Source organism: Dioscorea cayenensis, chromosome 8 (assembly GCF_009730915.1).
Source record: "Dioscorea cayenensis subsp. rotundata cultivar TDr96_F1 chromosome 8, TDr96_F1_v2_PseudoChromosome.rev07_lg8_w22 25.fasta, whole genome shotgun sequence".
NCBI classification, from domain to species: domain Eukaryota; kingdom Viridiplantae; phylum Streptophyta; class Magnoliopsida; order Dioscoreales; family Dioscoreaceae; genus Dioscorea; species Dioscorea cayenensis.
The window spans coordinates 9,368,896-9,389,193 of record NC_052478.1 but is presented as its reverse complement, the minus strand read 5'-3'; the positions used below and the strand labels follow the sequence as shown (position 1 = coordinate 9,389,193).

At 38.2% G+C, this 20,298-nt stretch overlaps 1 non-coding gene across 1 annotated transcript; it reads right to left on the bottom strand.

Moving 5' to 3' along the window:
• Positions 1 to 8,554: 8,554 nt before the first annotated feature.
• LOC120268037 lies at positions 8,555 to 8,661 on the bottom strand. The gene has a single exon (XR_005538708.1). It is a non-coding gene; the product is annotated as a small nucleolar RNA R71 (small nucleolar RNA).
• Positions 8,662 to 20,298: the final 11,637 nt, after the last annotated feature.

Here is a 20,298-nt window from a genome sequence, read left to right as displayed (position 1 = left end):
GGTAGAGAAGTTGAGGTTCCAAGTGTCATACTCGACAATATTGAAGAAAGACATAGAGGATACTCAATTCAAGAAATTCTTGGATATTTTTAAGCAACTTCACATCAACTTGGCACTTGTGGAAGCCTTCTCTCAAATGGCCAAGTAGGCCAAATTTATAAAGGAGTTTCTAACCAACAAGCTCAAATAGGAAAAAGCATCTACTATCTCTTTGGATAAAAATTAAATGGCAATCCTCCAAAGAAAGTTGGCAAGAAAGATTAAGGACCCTGCCAGGTTGATTGTTAAATGCAAGATTTTGGATTCGATTGTGGAGAAGGCCTTAGCTGATTCCCGATCAAGCATTTATTAATGTCGTTCCCTTCAAGCTTTCCTTAAAATATGGGTATAAGAATTGGAGTTGCCGGGTATGACTTTACAACTTGCCTTCCCAGCTAATTTTGTGATTTTTTTATGTTAATAAGGATATGGAAGTGCCATCATTTTGGGATGGCCATTCCTAGCCACTTTCCGTGCTCTCTTAGACATTCAAGATGGGAAGATGATAGTCTGGGCTGGTGATGAAGAAGTAATATTCAACCTCCTAGAACCAATGAAGCCCCCAACTAATGAAAAACAAGCTAATAAAGTAAAATATGAAATTTAAAACATTGGGTTGCCTCCCACTAAGCAATTGTTTAATGTCACAAGCTGGACACTTGCCCGCATTTGCCAAGTATCACTCATAACCTTTCACTAATTGAAAGTTTTGCCCCATTCTAGGCATGACCTTACAAAACCCTTTTATGTTGAACCTCGGACATCTAAGTTAGAAAAGGGTGACGATATTTTACCCTTTTTTGATGATAACTCATTACTTTGGTGTTGTGCTTTCACGTGTTAGGTTCCAACTCCAATGGACTCTTAAGGATTTCTTACTCTAACAAGAGCTTAGGCTCCTTTAATTTTTTTTTAAATCAAGGAAGATAACATAGATAGTAGTTAAAAATAATTAAGCCAAACGCTACGGGACTACGAACTTATATATGTGAACTTGTAATTCTCTGACTAAGTTGGGGTTTTTTGGTGTCTGATTAGCATATTCATCCTTTAGAAATAAAATCTATACTTCAGATTAGTCTAAAAACAACCTACTGATCCCTTATAGGTTTTTAACTCATATATTGGGCAGAAAGCTTCAAGTTTAGAGCGAGAGGTAGCTTAGGAGTTCAATGGAGATCTATCTAGCATTTTAAAGCTAATTATCATTGTATGTGACATGACTTTGGCATCAGGAACGGTTCATAAAGAGTCACCGGACTGACTTTGAACATGGGTGATGAAATAGGTGGATTGCACACACTTCATGATTATCGCCTTCAATTGGCTCAAAACTATCTCTTGGTTTTCTATAGTTTAGGATCTTGAGTTCTACCATTATTATTGCATTCTCTATTTTTGAGCCGAAGGCCGTATATTTAGCTAGTTATCATCTTCCCTTGTTCTTTAAGTTTGTTTGCTTGAGGACAAGCAACCACTTAAGTGTTGGGATGTTATAATGAGTGCCTAAATATACGTATCTTCATATGTATTTCATATACTATGCATGTATTTTCATTGGATTAATACCCGTTTTAGGCATTATTTAGTTTTATTTGCTTCATAGGAAATTGAAAAGTCAGCAATAGCTCAAGAATATTTTTAGGCCAAATTTTAAACGAAACGGAGGAAATTTAGAGATGAAGGACTATAGTAGATTATGTATGTGTTTACTGTAGTAGTACTATATCAATCAATAGTACCCACATGGTACTTACGTGACTTGTCCAAAAAGCCTGCATCCTCCATGCACTCGTAGAGCACCCGCATGATCAGTACAGAGGGCCATACGCCCTCCATGTACCCTAGACTTTGTCAGATAAATCATTTCACAATCCATGCAGCACCTATTCACCGGTATAGTGCCCACATGCATAGGAAAGTATAAAATGATGAAGTTAGGGTTTTTAGAAAGATCTCTAGCCAGCATTAAACTCCTCACTCTTCTATTTTAAAATTTCATTGAGAGGAGCCTCCTTTGAGTTTAAATTAAAGGGAGAGGAATGTAAATCTCAAGGGATTTATTCTTGAACTTCAGCAGAAGAGAAATCAAAGCAATATCGTGTTTTAGGGATTTTTGGATGGCAGGGTCATTCGGATTCGATGAGCTAATTGACTTCATTATTAATCGATGTATAGGGAGTTTTACAAAGAACTTTTATTTATCTTTTGTTGATTTTGTGATTCTTCTTCTATTCATGTTGAACTAAACACCCAAGGCCACCAGGCACTAGTGAATCTTGGGGAAAAAACTTTGTAAGGATAAGTAATTTCTTTATTAATGATTGGTTCCTTGTTCTTTGGATTTAATCTATGATAATTCATGTTTAATATACAATGGATGAATTCCCTAGGTTAATTTTGAATTGTATATGTAAAACTGGATGTTGACATATACTAGGTCATACTTAGATTAATGAGTTTTATTGTACTTACACACCGAAGGTTTTGGCTGTAAATGACCTTTCGCATTAGGGTTCTACCCTTGATTTGAGATTCCTTATGCCCATTGCAATCGTAGGGATGTCTGAGAGCCGGAAACCTGTTCATCGAAGGCTTTTTGGGTAATCGAATTAGATGTTACCCACTAGCAAACCCACCGCTTGCACTGGATCAAGCGGCTACTGATACTTGATGCTCAAGTTACACCACCTCATCACATAGTTAATAACTTTCTGATTTTTATTTTGCCTTGTGTTAGCCAGATGTGCTATAATAATTTTATTAATCACTCCACAAAATTAGACCCTAAAGTAGTCTTTCATCTATAGTCATGTTTGAATGGATTCAGATTTCAAATTCGTGTACCATTCAAAAGTTACTCTAGTCAAGCTAGCAACAAATTGACTTAACAAAATAGAAGGGTTGCTACATGCCATCACAAAATGAGCCAATTAATGATGTCGGTTTCCTAAGCTATTAATTTTCTTAAACATAGGAACACTATACCACTTAGGGTAACAACTTGATCATGAAAGCTTGGGTATGGCTTATCACCATCACTTTTGAGTAATTCTCTTTCCGCTTGCTTCAACTATGTATCAACTATTTTTTAGATTTCTTCTCGAGATATCATCGGCTCAAGGGCTGCTTATGTTCTATCTAGCTCATGTAACCTAAAAACTTCCTCGTCATCTTCTTCCTTCTCTTCGCCAAATTGAACAATGAAGTTCGTTTATGGAAACATTTTGAGGTTTCTTGGAGTAGATTTTGGATTTGATCACTTAAACGAGAGATAACACCAGTCAAATATACAACAATATGCATCATGGATATGCGATCTTTCTCACATCTAGTCATTGTTCCTTCTAGGAGAAATTTGGAAGGATATAGCTTTACTCCTTTCTTGTATAGGTTGATGATAAGTTCTTGTGTATAAGTAATATAAAGTATTATTTTCTTACATTGAACATTACTTTTATCAGATTTTATCACTTATGTATGTGTATTTGTGTTCTTTTGTGCATTTAGGTTGTGGAGACAAGTGTGGAAGAAAGGAACCAAAAGTAGATCGTGGATGTAATTTTTGATGAAGTTCTTGGAATAAACAAATGTGAAGACACAAGTTGTGCTCAAAGACATTTGGGTGTGTGCCAACCTCCATTCTGTTCAAGAGAATATACAATTGGAGAGGCACAAAGGCAGTCATACTCATGTGTTCCAACTTGTGCAATACTAGCAAGATCTTCGTCAATGTGATTTCATTGAAGATGCAAGGCGATCTACCGTATGGATGTGTGCCCATTCATGTGGCCTCGATGAAAAGCGTGGATTCGGGAGTATTTTGGCGAAGTACTGTAGTAGTTTACCGTGGTAAATCATTGTAGTAAAAATACTGTAGTAGTTAATGTTCACAGCTCACAAAAAATCAATTTTTGGAAATTCACATGGGCGTGTGGAATTCCACACGCCACACGCCCATGTGGATGCCCGATTCCAGCCCTTATAAAAGCCGTGATTTTAAACATTTTGGGAAATTCCAGCCCTTATAAAAGCCGTGATTTCAAACCTTCGATACGGACTACAAGGGGGTTTTACTTATGGATTACATGTTTTTATATTCGATTTCATTATTGATTGTATCTTGCTCCATGGATAGCTAAACCCCTAGTGGGTGCTTGGACTTGTAAATCCTAGGATAATTTTGTTTCATTGACTTTTTTTTATATTTCTTTAATTGATGTTTTAATTGAGATCCAACCTTGAATTGTTGTTGCATCGATTTTCCATTAGAGTGACACTAGGGTTGAGAATCTATCTTGCTAATCTTTGTGGATGAGTGACACACCATAAGGGTTAGCCAAAGCAAGGTTGGAGATGGTCGAGAGGGTGAGTCGAGAGGTAGCGGAACATCCCCTTTCCCATCCGATGCGATTTATCCTACCTCCACATTCTAAGAGTTCTTTGCAGTCATGATAGAGTGAAGTACTAAGAGACAAACTCCGCTGGAGCTTAGTTGCACAAGCAACAGAGTGAAGCGTTGAAGTAATCCTTAGTGTTGTTGATTAATTGTGACTAAGTGTCTTTCGCTTGGACCAAAGGGTTAGATCTATATTAGGGAATAGGGTCTATCACTTGGAGTCCAAAGATCTTCATGCAACCCCACACAGTGTAAGGCGTCGAGAGTATCCCTTTCCACTAGGGCATAGTGTGAGGGTTAGTCACAGTTGACCTTAAGTTTGGGACCATGTGCTTTAGGATTTCCATGACTCATTAAATATCAGTTAGGAGTTATAATGATTAGTCTTGCACTTGAAACAATAGTCCTAGGATGAACAATGTCCCGGTGGCCCATCTTCTATCGATTGCCTCTCTTATTATTCTCTTGCGTTTCTTTCTTATCTTCTTTATTTCTATTTACATTGATATTGTTCACACCACTCTTGAATTATCTTCACCATAGTTAAATAGCAATTCTCGTGTTTCCAAGCACTATTCCCTGTATATACGACTACTCACTCACTAGGGTACTTTATTACTATGACAACTAGTGCACTTGTGGTACGCACTCGCAAGGGGTGTGTCAGTTGATTGAGAATCTCTTTTGACACACCACTTGTACTGATTTTTGTCTTCTTTCTCAACCAATTAAAATGACATTCTAGCTCAGTTGGATGTTCTGATCTGTCAGTAATCACCCGCACAATATGCACCTCAAGGTCTTCCATCTCTTTATTTTTTTTACTCCACTGAAATTTTGGGCGAAAAGTTAATTGTGCAATTACTTACCTTGCATTTGGCTTCTTGTACGCTAACCTCTTCGGCAGTGTAAGCCTATCGAACACAGAAGCTCGCTTCTCTAAGAGTAAGTTCCTATTTCTTAGGTAAAACTTCTTCGGTGTCATCTTTTCAGTTTGCAGCTTGGTATAGGAGGTGTATCTGCTATAAATCTTCTTTGCAAAAGTATCCTTGAAATGGTGAGACTTTAGTGGCCTACCAACTTTCCTCGACTAAGAATGTTTTCTAGTATATGATCCTCAGCTAGTTATCTAGGTTAGGATAAACTTGAAACAAACCCAACCTGCTACTAAGGTTTAGAAAAACCAAAGCCATTAAAAGGAATGTATAAAGCTTGATGAATACTAATATAGAATGTCGCTTGTTCCAAACCATGAAAGCTTATTGAGTTTGGATCTACACAAGGAAAGCAAAAGAAAGAAGGAATCCATAATCCCTAAAGTACAAGTGCAAGGAAAGATATGGGTAACCCACAAATAAAAAAATATAGACGAAATAGCAAAAGAAACATAGAAAGGAGATTACTGAAGTTGACTTCATCGGAAAAATGGAAATGATGTTCCACTTTATTTTTTAAGATAAGAAACTTGATCATCAATAAACAAAGAGAGAAAGAGAGAGAGAGAGAGAGAGAGAGAGAGAGAGAGAGAGAGAGAGACAAAAGGTATCGAAAGAATTGAATTATAAAGAGAGGAGAGAAAGGTGGTGTGTGATAAGTGCTTATGTATAAGTAATACGAAGTATACATTTCTTACATTGAGCATTACTTTTATCAGATTTTACAGGTCATTCATGTGTATTTGTGTTCTTTTGTGCATTTAGGGTTGTGGAGACAAGTTTTGAACAAAAGAAAAGTAGATCGTGGACCTGATTGTTGATGAAGTTCTTGGATCAAACAAAGGTGAAGACACAAGTTATGCTTAAAGACATGTGGGTGTGTGCCAACCTTCATTGTGCTCAAGTGAACACACAAATTGGAGGGACAGAAAGGCAGTGACACTCATATATTATGACTTGTGCAATATTATCAAGAGCTTCGTCAATGTGGTTTCATTGAAGACGCGATGTGATCTACTGCATGGATGTGTGCCCAATCGTTTGGTCTTGATGAAAAGAGTGAATTCGGGAGCATTACGGTGAAGTACTATAGCATGTGTTGTAAAACGAAATGTAGCAAATCACTGTAGCAGTTACTGTTCACGGCGCGTAGGAAAAGAATCTCTTGAAATCCACACGGGCGTGTGGAAATTCCACACGCTCATGCGGATACCCAATTCTAGCTCTATAAATACCGTTTTTAGAGTTTTATTTGGGGTTCTTTTTTCTATCTTTTGCCCATCTTCTAGGGCAGTGCGGGTAGGGTTTGGAGAGGATTTTGCTTGGTTTGAAGAGTGGCTCTACCGCATCCGATATCAAGTTCCTTTGGTGGAGAACTATTGGGGAGCTTTCATCGGAATCGATTCGGCGAGGTGTACCCTAGGGTTGATAAGGGAACCTTTGGAGAAGACGAGGCGGCTCCGTAGGACCATCTATACAGACTACAAGGCGGATTTATTAATGAATTTCTTGCATTTACTTTCGATTTCATTGTTGATTGTGTATTGCTCCATGGAGAACTAACCCCTAGTAGGTGGTTGGACTGGTAAACCCTAGGATGATTTTGTTTCATCGACTCTTATTATGTTTCATCGACTCTTATTATGTTTCTTCAATTGATGTTTTAATTGAGTTTCAGCCTTGAATGTTTGTTGAATTGATTTTCCCTTAGAGTGACACTAGGGTTTAGAATCTATCTTGGTAATCCTTGTGAATGAGTGACACTTCATTAGGATTAGACAAAGCAAGGTTGAAGAGCATCGAGAGGGTGAGTCGAGAGGTAGAGGAGCACCCCCTTTTCCCTTCCAATGTGATTTATCCTACCTCCACGTTCCAAGAGTTCTTTGCGGTTACGATAGAGTGAAGTGCTAAGAGACAAACTCCACTGGGGCTTAGTTGCGCGAGCAACAGAGTGAAGTGTTGAAGTAATCCTTAGTGCTAGGGCTTAATCGTTACTAGGGGTCTTTCGCTTGGACCAAAGGGTTAGATCTATATTAGGGAATAGGGTTTATCACTTGGAATATCTAGAGCTTCTAGCAACCCTAGACAATGTGAGGAGTCGAGAGTATACCTTTTTGCAGCGGCATAGTGTAAGGGTTAGTCACGGTTGGCCTTAGGTTTGAAACTGTGTGTCGTTGGATTTTCATAATTCTTTAAACTTAAATTAGGATGCCTAATGAGTAGTCTTTCACTTAAAACAATAGTCCTAGGATGAGCAATGTCCGATTACCGCATCTTTTCATCGATTACCTCTTCTTATTCTTATTACTTTCTTTTATCTTTTCTTTATTTTCATTTGCATTGATTTTGTTCACACAAATCACAAGTTGGTTCACTCTATAGCTAAATAGCATTACTACTTGCTTGTTAACAATTATTCCCTGTGGATACTACTACCCACTCGCCAGCGTACTTTATTACTTTGACAACCCATGCACTTACAGTACACACACGCAAGGGGTGTATCAAGATTTTGGCGTAGTTGCCAGAGAATAGGTGTTTTGGAAGCATCTACACTTTGCTATTCTTAGCTATTTATCACTTGTTCTATTTCACACTTTCTTATTCTTCCATCGTTCTGATTTGTTTTATTTTGTTTCTTTGATTGCAGCTCCAAGTTTTGACCCAAGGCAATCCCTCGACATTGGTTTAAGGTGATCCAGACATTGGAAGGAAAACTCATAGACAGGGAAAGGAACCTGTACAAGAACAAACAAATCAAGCTGAGATAGAAGTTGAAGGGTCTAATAATATGGCATAATAGCATGAGCAGTAGAGGACACTCTTAGATTATGCAAGACCCGCAGTTCTTGGCACGCAGTCCAATATTATGTGGCCACTGATTACAGATCAGAGTTTTAAGCTTAAGCTATGCTTTATCTAGATGTTATAGCAGTCGCCATAGTTTAATGGTTTGGCCGATGAGGATCCGAACAACCACTTCAAGAATTTCTTAGGAATGTGCAACATGCTCAAGATTAATAGAGTTACGGATGATGCCATCAAGTTGAGGGCCTTCCCATTTTCCTTGACGGGGAGAGTAAAGTAATGGTTACATTCATTACGTAAAGCATTGATCACTACTTGGGAGGAGATGGTAGAAGCTTTTCTTGCCAGATATTTCCCTCCTGGAAAATTTGTGAAGCTTAGGAATGAAATATCCTCTTTTGTGCAAACAGAATTAGAGTATCTTTTTGAGACATAGGATAGGTTCAACGATCTCCTGTGGAAATGTCCTTAGCATGGGTTTCCCGAATGGATGATTATCCAAACCTTTTACAATGGTTTGGACCAAAGTATAAAGAAATTACTTGATGCTGCAGCAAGAGGTACCTTAGGCAGTAAAACCCCCGAAGAAGCCCGACAGCTCATTGAAGAGATGGCTATGAACAGTTATCAGTGGAATACACGAGATAGGAAGAAGGTTACAATATTTTATGAGATTGATGAGGTCACATCATTGGTGGCCCAAGTTGAGTCCTTGAGCAAGAAGTTAGACACTCTAACTTCTCCTAGATTGGCCACAGTGATGAGTTGCACTGGGTGTGGGAGAGGACATGCTCCATCTGAATGCCCGATTGCTATTGGTGGTATAACTTTAGTGGATCAGGTGGATTTTGTAGGCAATGTAATGAGAGGTCAGGGAAATCAGTATAGCAATACCTATAATCCAGGATGGAGGAACCACCTAAACCTGTCCTAGAGTAATCAAGGGCAATAGAAGACTATGGCACCACCGGGTTTCCAACAACAATAACAAGCCCCGAACATGGAGAACAGAGTTTCATGGTTAGAAAATTAGATGACTGATTTGGAGAAGACTTTGATCAAGTTCATTCAATCTTCAGATCAGAGATTTCAGTGGGTTGAAGCCACACTTCGTAACCACACCGCATCATTGAACAACTTGGAGAATCAAGTCAGTCAAATTATAAAGTCACTATCGGAAAGACCTTAAGGGAGGTTGCCTAGCAACACGGAGACCAATCCAAGAGAGCATGTGAAGGCAATCACTTTGAGAATTGGTCATGAAGTTGAGAGTAGGCTCCCTACCGAGAAGACAATGGTTGAGTCATCAACATCCCATTTGTGGAGGTGTTGTCTCAAATGCCTCGTTATGCAAAGTTTCTGAAAGACCTCTTGACCAATAAAAAAAAAGTTGGAGGAGAGTACAGGTGTGATCTTAGATGCTTCATATTCGGCAGTGTTGCAAAAGAATATACTTAATAAGAAGAAGGACCCTGGTAGCTTCATCATTCCATGCAACATTGGTAACATGGGATGAAGACAACGCATTGGTGGATTTAGGGGCTAGCATCAATGTCATGCTTTATACATTCTTTCAGAATTAAGGCTTGGGAAAGCCTAGGCCCACTTGGATGATACTTCAATTGGCTGGTCAATCAATTAGACATCCGAGGGCATCATTAAGGAATCACATGTGAAAGTTGATAAGTAAATCTTTCTTGCGGACTTTGTTGTGCTAGATGTTAAAGAGGATATCAAGGTTCCATTGATACTTGGGAGGTCATTTTTGTGCATTTCCAAAGCTTTCACTGACATGGACGGTGGGGAATTGACATTAAGGGTTGGAGATGACAAGTTGATATATCGCCTTGCCGAGACCATGCATCATTCTCTTGATTTTGACGATACTTTGTATTCTCTTGACACCACTAATGAGTTGATTGATGATTATGTGTAGGAAATATTGTGCTCGGACCCATTGGAGGGGTGGCTAGATCAGAATTGGAGAATGAAGAAATTTTATCACTTGGTCTAGAGGACAAGGTAAAACCTACCCCGGGAGTCATGAAGAACATGATCCAAATGCTCAAGAGATCAAAGAGATGTTACAAGAAGCGCCCCAATGCTAGTGGGGATGAGCATTCACGATGTAACGGTGACGAATTCTTGTGTGGTAACAAACTCAAAAACTCTCCCTCTATTTTGCAAAAATTATGTTCAGCGTGCTTTCAAGTTGTAGGTAAGAGGGCAACATTCACTCATGAACCCTCGTGAGATAAGGACATGTATGCCAAGCTTATTAATATTAAACAAGCGCTTCTTGGGCAGCAACCCAAGTTTTTACTATTTTTCTAGGTTTTAGTTTAGGGTTTGCATGAAGAAGAGCTTAAGTGTTGGTGTCTCAATTTTTACATACTATTGCTGTGTTTTTATTGTGATTGGTGAAGTTTTAGGTTGTTTGAGCATGTTTTCATGTATCTTTGGCCAGTTTTTCACTGTTTTTGCAGTCTCTGAATGCGCATAAGTGTTGCAAAATTTTTCTACAGAGTCTGTAAATTTTTTCTGAGTCATCTAGAGATGACACATGACCGAAATTCCACACGGGTGTATGTTTTCATTCAGAGCTCAACATCTCCATCCTGACATGACACAAGGGCATGTGAATGCCCTTGTGAGCAACCTTGTGACAATCACATACCCGTGGATAATTTCCACTCGGGCGTGTGAATCTCTGCAGAGTGCCGAGTCTCCATCCTAAGAAAACATAGGGGTATGTGTATGCCTCTATGGATGACCTTGTGAATGGCACATGGGCATGGGTAATTTGCACATGCCTGTGTGAAACTCTGCAGAGATATTTTCTCCAACTCGAGAACACACAGGGGCATGTGAGTACCCTTTTCAGTCCCCCTGTGAACATCTACACGCCAGTGTGCAACTTACACAAGGATGTGTGGAATATTTAGAAATTTTCTAGGAAGAACAAAGAAGCCACAAGGGAGTGTCGGTGCCCTTGTGGATCAGGCACACGACGTGGGAAATTTCCACACGGCCATCTGGATACGTTCAGATGCAAACAGATCCATCCTGAGAGCACACAGGGGCATGTGGATTCCCCTGTGAAGCTCTCCTATGGAGTCACACGGGCGTGGGTAATTTCCACACGCCTGTGTGGATGCGCAGACCTTCAAGAGCTGGGACTTATCTTTAAAACCCACTCACACCTCTTCACTTTGAAACTCCTAAACGCTCAAAGAATGCTTCCATTCACTTTCCCGACTTTCTCTACGCCTATATAAGGGTTTTGTGGGTTGCTTTCCTGCTATTCTCAAAGTTTTCGATCCTTCGTTTGTCGGTAAGTCTTTTTCCCTTTTATTCTTCGCCAATCTTATTTTCTTTGGTTTATTTGGTCAATGTTGCATCAATTTCATGTTTAAATGGTTGGAGAATGACTTTAGAATGGTTTTAGAATGATTTTATAATGTATTTGGAGGATTTTTGCGACTTGGCCGTACAGTTTTAACGCCCCGAATTTTGACACAATCGTGTGGATTTCTACAATATTGGTTTTTAAGTTCTAATTAATTGATTTCTCTTCCAATTTTTGCAAGAATGGAGCCCAGATCCAAGAAAGTAGCTGGCAAGTGTCCTCGTGAGCCTTCACCAGAGCAATTAGAGTTTGCGATCCCCAAACACCAAGTTCGGTTTGAGCGATTATCGAAGCTCAAGTTCGGTCAGTCATGTTTCCCGGACTTGAGTGCACATAGGGAGATCCAGCTAGGGGTGAGATGGCAGACGAGATGGAGGAGCTCCTCGCTGTGGGTAGCTGGAGGTGATTACTGTCCATGCGAGAGCTGGCTATCCGTATGCTCACATTAGAGGTGCTTGCGTCACTCGAGTTTGACCGTTCATACTCTAGCTTTGATAGCATAGACGCTATATAGTTTGGGGCATTCAGTCAGTATCAAAGTATGAGCGTTACACAGTTCTCAGTCTGACTCGATTTGTACGATGAGGCATACACTGATATTGAGTATGAGTAGTTACTGACTGATTATCCAGGCAGTTTGACTCCTCAGCGCGCTTATAGGACATTGTGTTGCCAAGGTCAGTATGAGTCAGGGGTCTCTAAGGCAAAGTACCTTTCTTGTCCTGTTTACCATTATATTTACGCCGTTTTGAGTAGATCAGTGAACGGACGTGGTGATAACACTGGAGTCCTCAGTCGACAGGAGCTGCTCTACTTGTATTCCATGGTACAGAGTGAGCCGATCCATCTGGGGCACATCTTAGCCGAGTACTTGCGTCACCAGGGCCAGTATGCCAGAGTGGGAGTGATTTTCTCGGGCCTGTACATCACCATACTTATCATGGGGATGGGTTTACTTGACGCGATTAGAATGGACGAGAAGGTCATTGTACCATCTCCCCTCGGCTTGGAGACTATGAGACTGATGGGGATGGTTAGGAGGTACAACGATGGCGTCTATGTGATGATTATGTGTCCGCCAAAGATAGCCGAGGGCGAGGGAGATGCCGCTGAGGGTTCAGAGCCTGCTCCTCAGCTATAGGAGGAACATATGGAGACCGAGGCACCACCTGCAGCACAGGAGCCACCTCTAGTGTGTATGTTTTCTCAGTTTCAAGCCCATGATCATTTTGAGAGGCTTGAGAGTATTGTAGGGGTGCTACAAATAGAGCTGGCTGAGGTTCGCACAACACAGACTGTGAACCACACAGAGGTGATGGAGCGCTTCGACATCCTACAACAGATTCTTGAGTGAGATGAGACTTCACCTTTTGTGATGAGGCCCCGAGCTTCACCGTCATCTCGAGCATCCCCATTAGCATCACCACTACTAGCAGAACCAATATCATCTCCAGCAGCAGCAACAGCGGTACTAGAGCAGGACATCGACGCTTGATGTGTTTTTACTTTCATTTGTGTTTATGTTTTTATGGTGCGGTGTATTCTTTCTATGTTTGGACTTGTATCACTCAGAAAGAATCTTCCTTTTACGTTTATCTTTTTTTTTTTAGTTGTTTCTAGTTGTATTTCATTTCCATATCTTTATAGACTTGATTTTATTTTGTTTGTTAAGCTTTATTGAACCCCCTTGTGTATATGTGCATATGGTCTTGTGAGTCTTGGGATTTGAGGAATAGTCATTGGCATGGTCATGTGGCATTTTACATGGTCGTGTGTGCTCCACAACCCATTGAAACTCAACTCTCAATGAAATTAGCTCCATCAAATGTACCATTAGGAGTTCAAGGGAGTATTGTTTCAATTTCCCATCTCCACACACATGTTTTGATTGCTATACTTCTTTATTGTGCTTGCATGCATACATTGAGGGCAATGTACATCTTAAATGTGTGTGCGTGGGGGGAGGGGGAGTTCACATTACATATGTTCTATACTTATGCATTCACCGTTCATGCTTATGTAGCTAATGACGGTTCACCTTAGTTGCAATGGTTGTATTCTTAAGTTTAGAAAATAATTTAAACATTGAATAATATCATGCTCTAGTTTTAATTGAAGTTTTAGGAATTTTTGTCCAATTAACACTTGTTGCACTACTCATTCATTAAACCTTGTGAAAACTCAAGTTAATCATTTAAGGGGCTGTTTTAGTATATTTCTTGTTTTAATTTCTTTAAAAAAAACAAAAGAGAAAAATATGTGTTTGTTTTTGTTGTACATTGGGGGTGGAAAGAGCTACCACCTATGAAGTATGAAGCTACTCTCATAAGTCGCATACTAGTTATTTCCTAATGAGAGAAAGAGCTATCTCATAGGATGAGCGAAAGCTACTATCCCGATGAAAGAGCTACTATCTCAAAAATGTGAAAGCCACCTTGGCGGCCGCCTAGGAAAGGGCTACATTAGAGGATGTGTGAAGCTACTACCTTTTCTTTTTGTATATAAATAAGTCTCATTCAATAAGATCTTTGAGAAGTACATGTTGGGTTGACTTGAGTGAGTTTACACACACTTACACAATATCGGGTTATTGTCCTTTTTGATTCAAGCTTTTAGCTAGAGCAGTGATTTTCTTTATTCCGTGTTTCAATTTTTCCTAACTTGTAGAATGCCCCTTTGGCATGCTTTTGGTGAACCTAAGGCCAAGCACTTTCAATTTTCCTTCTTCTATGCTTGCATGATTATTTTTGCTTGAGGACAAGCAAAAGCTTGAGTGTGGGGGAGTTTGATAAGTGCTTGTGTATAAGTAATACGAAGTATACTTTTGGTACGTTGAACATTACTTTTGTCAGATTTTATAGCTCATTCATGTGTATTTGTGTTTTTTTTGTGCATTTAGGGTTGTGGAGACAAGTTTGGAAGAAAGGAAGCAAAAGTAGATCACGGACCTGATTGTTGATGAAGTTCTTGGATCAAATAAAGGTGAAAACACAAGTTATGCTCAAAGACATGTGGGTGTGTGCCAACCTCCGCTGTGCTTAAGTGAATACACAAAGTTGAGGGACACAAAGGCAGGCACACTCATATGTTCTGACTTATGCACATTATCACGAGCTTCGTTAATGTGGTTTCATTAAAGACGCGACGTGATCTACCACATGAATGTGTGCCCAATCATGTGGCCTCGATGAAAAGAGTGAATTCGGGAGCATTCCGGCGAAGTAATTCAGTAGTTATTGTAGCAAAATCACTGTAGTAGTACTGTTCACAACACGCAAAAAAAATCTTTGGAAATCTGCATGGCCCTGTGGAAATTCCTCACGCCCGTGTGGATGCCCGATTTCGGCCCTATAAATACCGCTTTGAGAGTTTTATTTGGGGATCTTTTTCCTATTTTTTGCCCATCTTCAGGGCAGAGTGCGGCTAGGGTTTGGAGAGGCTTTTTCTTGGTTTTAGGAGCGGTTCTACGGCATTCGACATCAAGTTCCTTTGGAGGAGAACTATTGCGGGAGCTTTTGTTGGCATCGATTCGGCGAGGTGTACCCTAGGTTTGACAAGGGAACCTTTGGAGAAGACAAGGCGGCTCCGCAAGACCATTCATATAGACTACAAGGGGGTTTTATTTATGGATTGCTTGCATTTACTTTCGATTTCATTGTTGATTGTGTATTGCTCCATGGAGAGCTAAACCTTTAGTGGGTGCTTGGACTTGTAAAACTTAGTATGATTTTGTTTCATCGACTCTTATTATGTTTTTTTAATTGATGTTTTAATTAAGTTTCAACCTTGAATGCTTATTGAATTGATTTTTCCGTAGAGTGATACTAGGGTTGAGAATCTATCTTGGCAATTCTTGTGAATGAGTGACACTTCATTAGAATTGGACAAAGCAAGGTTGAAGAGGGTCGAGAGGGTGACTCGAGCAGTAGAGGAGCGTCCCCTTTCCCTTCCAATGTGATTTATCTTACCTCCACGCTCCAAGAGTTCTTTACAGTCATGATAGAGTGAAGTGCTAAGAGACAAACTCCATTGGGGCTTAGTTGCGTGAGCAACAAAGTGAAGTGTTGATGTAATCTTTATTGGTGGGGCAATGTACGGGTACCCCATCTTCCCATTGATTACCTCTTCTTATTCCTATTCCTTTCTTTTATTTTTTCTTTATTTTCATTTGCATTGATTTTGTTCACTCAAATCACAAATTGGTTCACTCTATAGCTAAATAGCATTACTACTTCATAACAATTGTTCCCTATGGATACAATTACCGACTCACGGAGGTACTTTGTTACTTCGACAACCCGTGAACTTGCACTACACACACGTAAGGGGTGTGTCATTGTGTGTGCATGCATGCATGTTCTCAAAGATTTTAAAATATGGAAATTTGGTTCTACAGGCAGTGAAAATAAATCTACCATATTTACTACATTGGTATACCTTAAGTTATACTAGGATTTCAAAATCTATTGAACCAAACACGCAATCGATTTATAAGGACCTAGTAAGAAAAGTTACATGCGACTCTAAAACTTAGTCTAAGAAAAACACTCTTTAAGTGTTTCCTACGCCTAATCCAACTGGGGTGTTTGTTTGACTGGATTTGAAAGCCAATGATTTGAAAATAATTGGATTTGAAAAATCCTTTGTTTGTTTCGAAGGATTTGAATTTTTTTTTGTATTTTAAAATCCAAGGGTCATGGGATTATGGAACTCGACCAAAATGACCGAATTTCAAAATCTCATTTAGTGAATCCCTCACATGACTTGGACATGAGGGATTCACGTGTAAGTATATATTGATTATATTAATTACACTATAATTATATTTTATAAAATATTAAATAAAATATAATTATAGTGTAATTAATACTAGTAATATAAAATCTAAATAATATGTTATATTATATTAATTATTTTAATAAATAATTAATATATTATATTTTATTGTAATAAATTATGTATATATTAATTATATTAATTACTCATAATATTAATTACACTATAATTATATTTTATAAAATATTAAATAAAATATGATTATCGTGTAATTAATATTAGTAATATAATACATAATTGATATATTATATTATATTAATTATTTTAATAAATAATTAATATATTATATTTTATTATAATAAATTAAGTATATATTAATTATATTAATTACCATAACATGTAATCCAGGGGGAAAAAAAATTCAAACCAAACACATGTTTTTCAAATCCAAATTTACAAATCCCTCCAATCAAACACAAAATTCTGTGATCAAATATTGTAAATACATCCAACCAAACACTGGATTTTGGCTCTCCTGAATTTTCAAATACAAGGATTTGTAAATACAAATCCATTACAATTTCAACTACATCCAACCAAACACCCCTCGAAGAATTTCCAAGCCACTAATTTTCACAAATCTACAAGTCATTATTTCTAAAAGATGATATTTTATTATGTGTTTTCCAAAGCTTTACTCCAGGCCCTTCACCCAATAAGTTAAAGGAAAAAAGGACAAACGCCACATCTAAGTTACCAATTTGTGAGTCTACCACAATGCAAGGCAATGCAGGGCAAGGATGACAAACCAATGCATATAACTTGACTAGTCTCTATTTGAAAAAAGAATAGTACTAGAATCTATGACTAACTTCCAAGTTCAATGTTGAATATTTCTCATAATGATAAATTCCATGTTCAATGGTTTGGATCAATGTTTTCAGATCCAGACCATAACGGCAGGTCAGAACAGGTTGTCCCGGACTAGGCCTTAAAACCAATCTAGCCTAATATATAAAACCGGGATTGAACCGACAACCAGGTTGATCGGACCGATGACCAAGTGATCGGCCGGGTCATTAGTCCGAGTCTGAACAATTTTTTTTAATTCTTATTTTATATTATAATATACTAATGTTTAGGGGTTGAAATGTAAAATTATAAAACTAAGGAAGGGAGAGACTAAGGAATATTTTTATATTTTTTTTTATGGATTTCTTAGTTGTTTATATCCTCGGTGAATATTTTTATGTTTTTAATTAATTTTGTACTAATTTATATTTATCCTATTTGGCGTATTTCACATTTTTAATGTGGTGTACTTCAATATTTATTCATATATTTATATAAAATATTTGCTTAAATTTTTAAAAGTCATGGTTTTATTGTTTTTATCTCATATTCTTCAATATTTGATTTTTTTAATTACATATAATTAAAATATAGATTATTTTTGATAAAAATTATTAACCCCTAGTTCAACCTTGATTCAACCCAGTTGAACCCATCGACTCCTGACACTTAACCTTCTCCGGGTCGATGCCCAGTCCGGGTCTAAGAACCTTGGTTTGGACAGTAATGAGCTAAATTCTAGGTCATTGATTCTTGCCAAGTATATAATGAACCAAGTCTTGCAAGTTGTAATAAACTGAAACATAGCGAATAAGCATCATATAACGACATGGGTTTGTTAATGAAAAGTCAATTTTGAGACTGAGGTAAAAAACAAATAGGTTCTCTTGAAGATTATATTTCCCTAAAAATATTCATCTAATGCAATATGAAAAAAGCCACTCCATTTTAAATAATTGATCGTTGAAACCCAAACAGTGAATCTTTGAACATTACAAGGTTAAAAGTTGGTACTTCCAGAAGAATATGAGGGAATTTTTGACTAAATAGCATGTTGTCATAACTTTTTGATATTACACAGTTAAACAAAAGACTCCCCCCCCCCTAGACATCTAAAATAATATCTAACTCTTCTAAATGAAATATCTACTCTTCTATTGCCATGATAATTTTTTTAAAAATATTTAAAAAATATTGTTGTTATTTTACATTAAGCAATAATTTAAAGAAATATCATGTATAGTTTCATTCTTTTTATTGCATGTTTTATATTTGCAATCTAAAAATAATTTGAACATTTATAGTAAATAACATAAGTGACCTTGCTTATCCTATAGGCTTCCTAATAACTTAATTAGGGTGTGAATTGTTTAAATAAATAAATAAACAAAATCACTATTAAAAAAAAGAAAAACTAACCCAAAACCAATATTATATTTACAAATAATAAGTGTATATATAGTATATCATAAAAATAAAATACATATATATACTAAAAAACCCAAACACCAATTGCATGTATGTTATTATATACAACCAAAACCCATATATATATATATATATATATATATCATTTTTATAAAATGACATGTCCGTATATGCATGTAAACCGCAAGTGCACGGGTGTCGAAGTAATAATCCCATATGAGTGGGTATCTTATCCACAGAGAGTAGGAATAAAGACACTTAAGTTGTTTCTTAACTAATGTGGAAGATGAATAGTGATATGTGTGACAAGATTCAATTCTCAAAAGTAAAAACATCAAGAAAGAGAGCACAAGTAAAAGAGAAGGTAAGGTAATCGATAAAGATGGGGTACCTGGATATTGTTCTGCCTAGGACAATCATTTCAAGTGCAAGAAACCTCTATTAAGCTTCCTTATTAATGCAATAATGAGTCGTGGAAATCTTTAATTACATAGTCCTAAATCTAAGGTCAACCATGCCTAACTCTATACATGTCCCGGAGGAGAAATCTAACAATCTCAACACCTCGCACTCGTATAGAATTGCAATAAGCTCTAAAGATTCCAAGTGATAAACCCTATTCCTATGTATAGATCTAACCCTTTGGTCCTGGTGAAAGATCCCTAGCCACAATTAAGCCCTAGATGCTAAAATCACTTCAACGCTTCACTCCGTTACACTCGCAACTAAGCCCCAGCGGAAGGTCATCCCTTAGCCCATTCACTCTACTATTGCCGCAAAGAACTCTTGGAACGTGGAGGTAGGATAGATCACACCGGAAGGGAAAGGGGACGCTCTGCTACCTCTCGACTCACCCTTTCAACCCTCTCCAATCTAGCTATGTCTAACTCTCATGGTGTGTCACTCACTCACAAAAGTTACCAAGAAGAACTCTGAACCCTAGTGTCACTCTAGGGGATTATTCATAGAATCAAGCATACAAGATTGGAACTCACAATAAACATCAATTAATTGAAAGCATAATAAAGAGATTCAATGAAATGAATACATCCTAGGGTTCACAAATACCCAAGTACCCACTAGGGGTTTAGCTCTCCATGGAGCTAGATACAATCAATGAAATCGAATGTAAAAACAAAGCATCCATAGAAAACCGCCTCGTTAGTCGTGGTGATGGTCTTGTGGAGAGTCCTCTACTTGTCGCAAAGGTCCCTTTGTCCGGCCTAGGATACACCTCGCCCAATCGGTAACGACGAAAGCTCTCCCACTAACCTTCTTCCAAATGGCGTGCAATGTCAGAGCCGTAGAACCTCTCCAAAGCCCTAGCCAATACATCTCAAAACCCTAGCCATAGCCCTCTCTCAAGTTTGGGAAAAGATGGAGAAAAGAATGCTGAAATCGGGGCTGAAATCGGCTTTTAAAGGGCTGGAATTTGGATTTCACACGCTCGTGTAAGCGCCCCTATGGATTTTTCACACGGGCGTGTGGAATTTCTTCACGCCCGTGTGGATTCTCTGTTTTCCTGTTTTTTGGGCCGGCTGTGAACAGTGCTGGTACAGTATTCTTGCTACAATACCCTACTATAGTACCGGCCCGAAATACTCCCGAATCCATGCTTTCATTGAGGTAACGCAAACGGACACATTTTTACA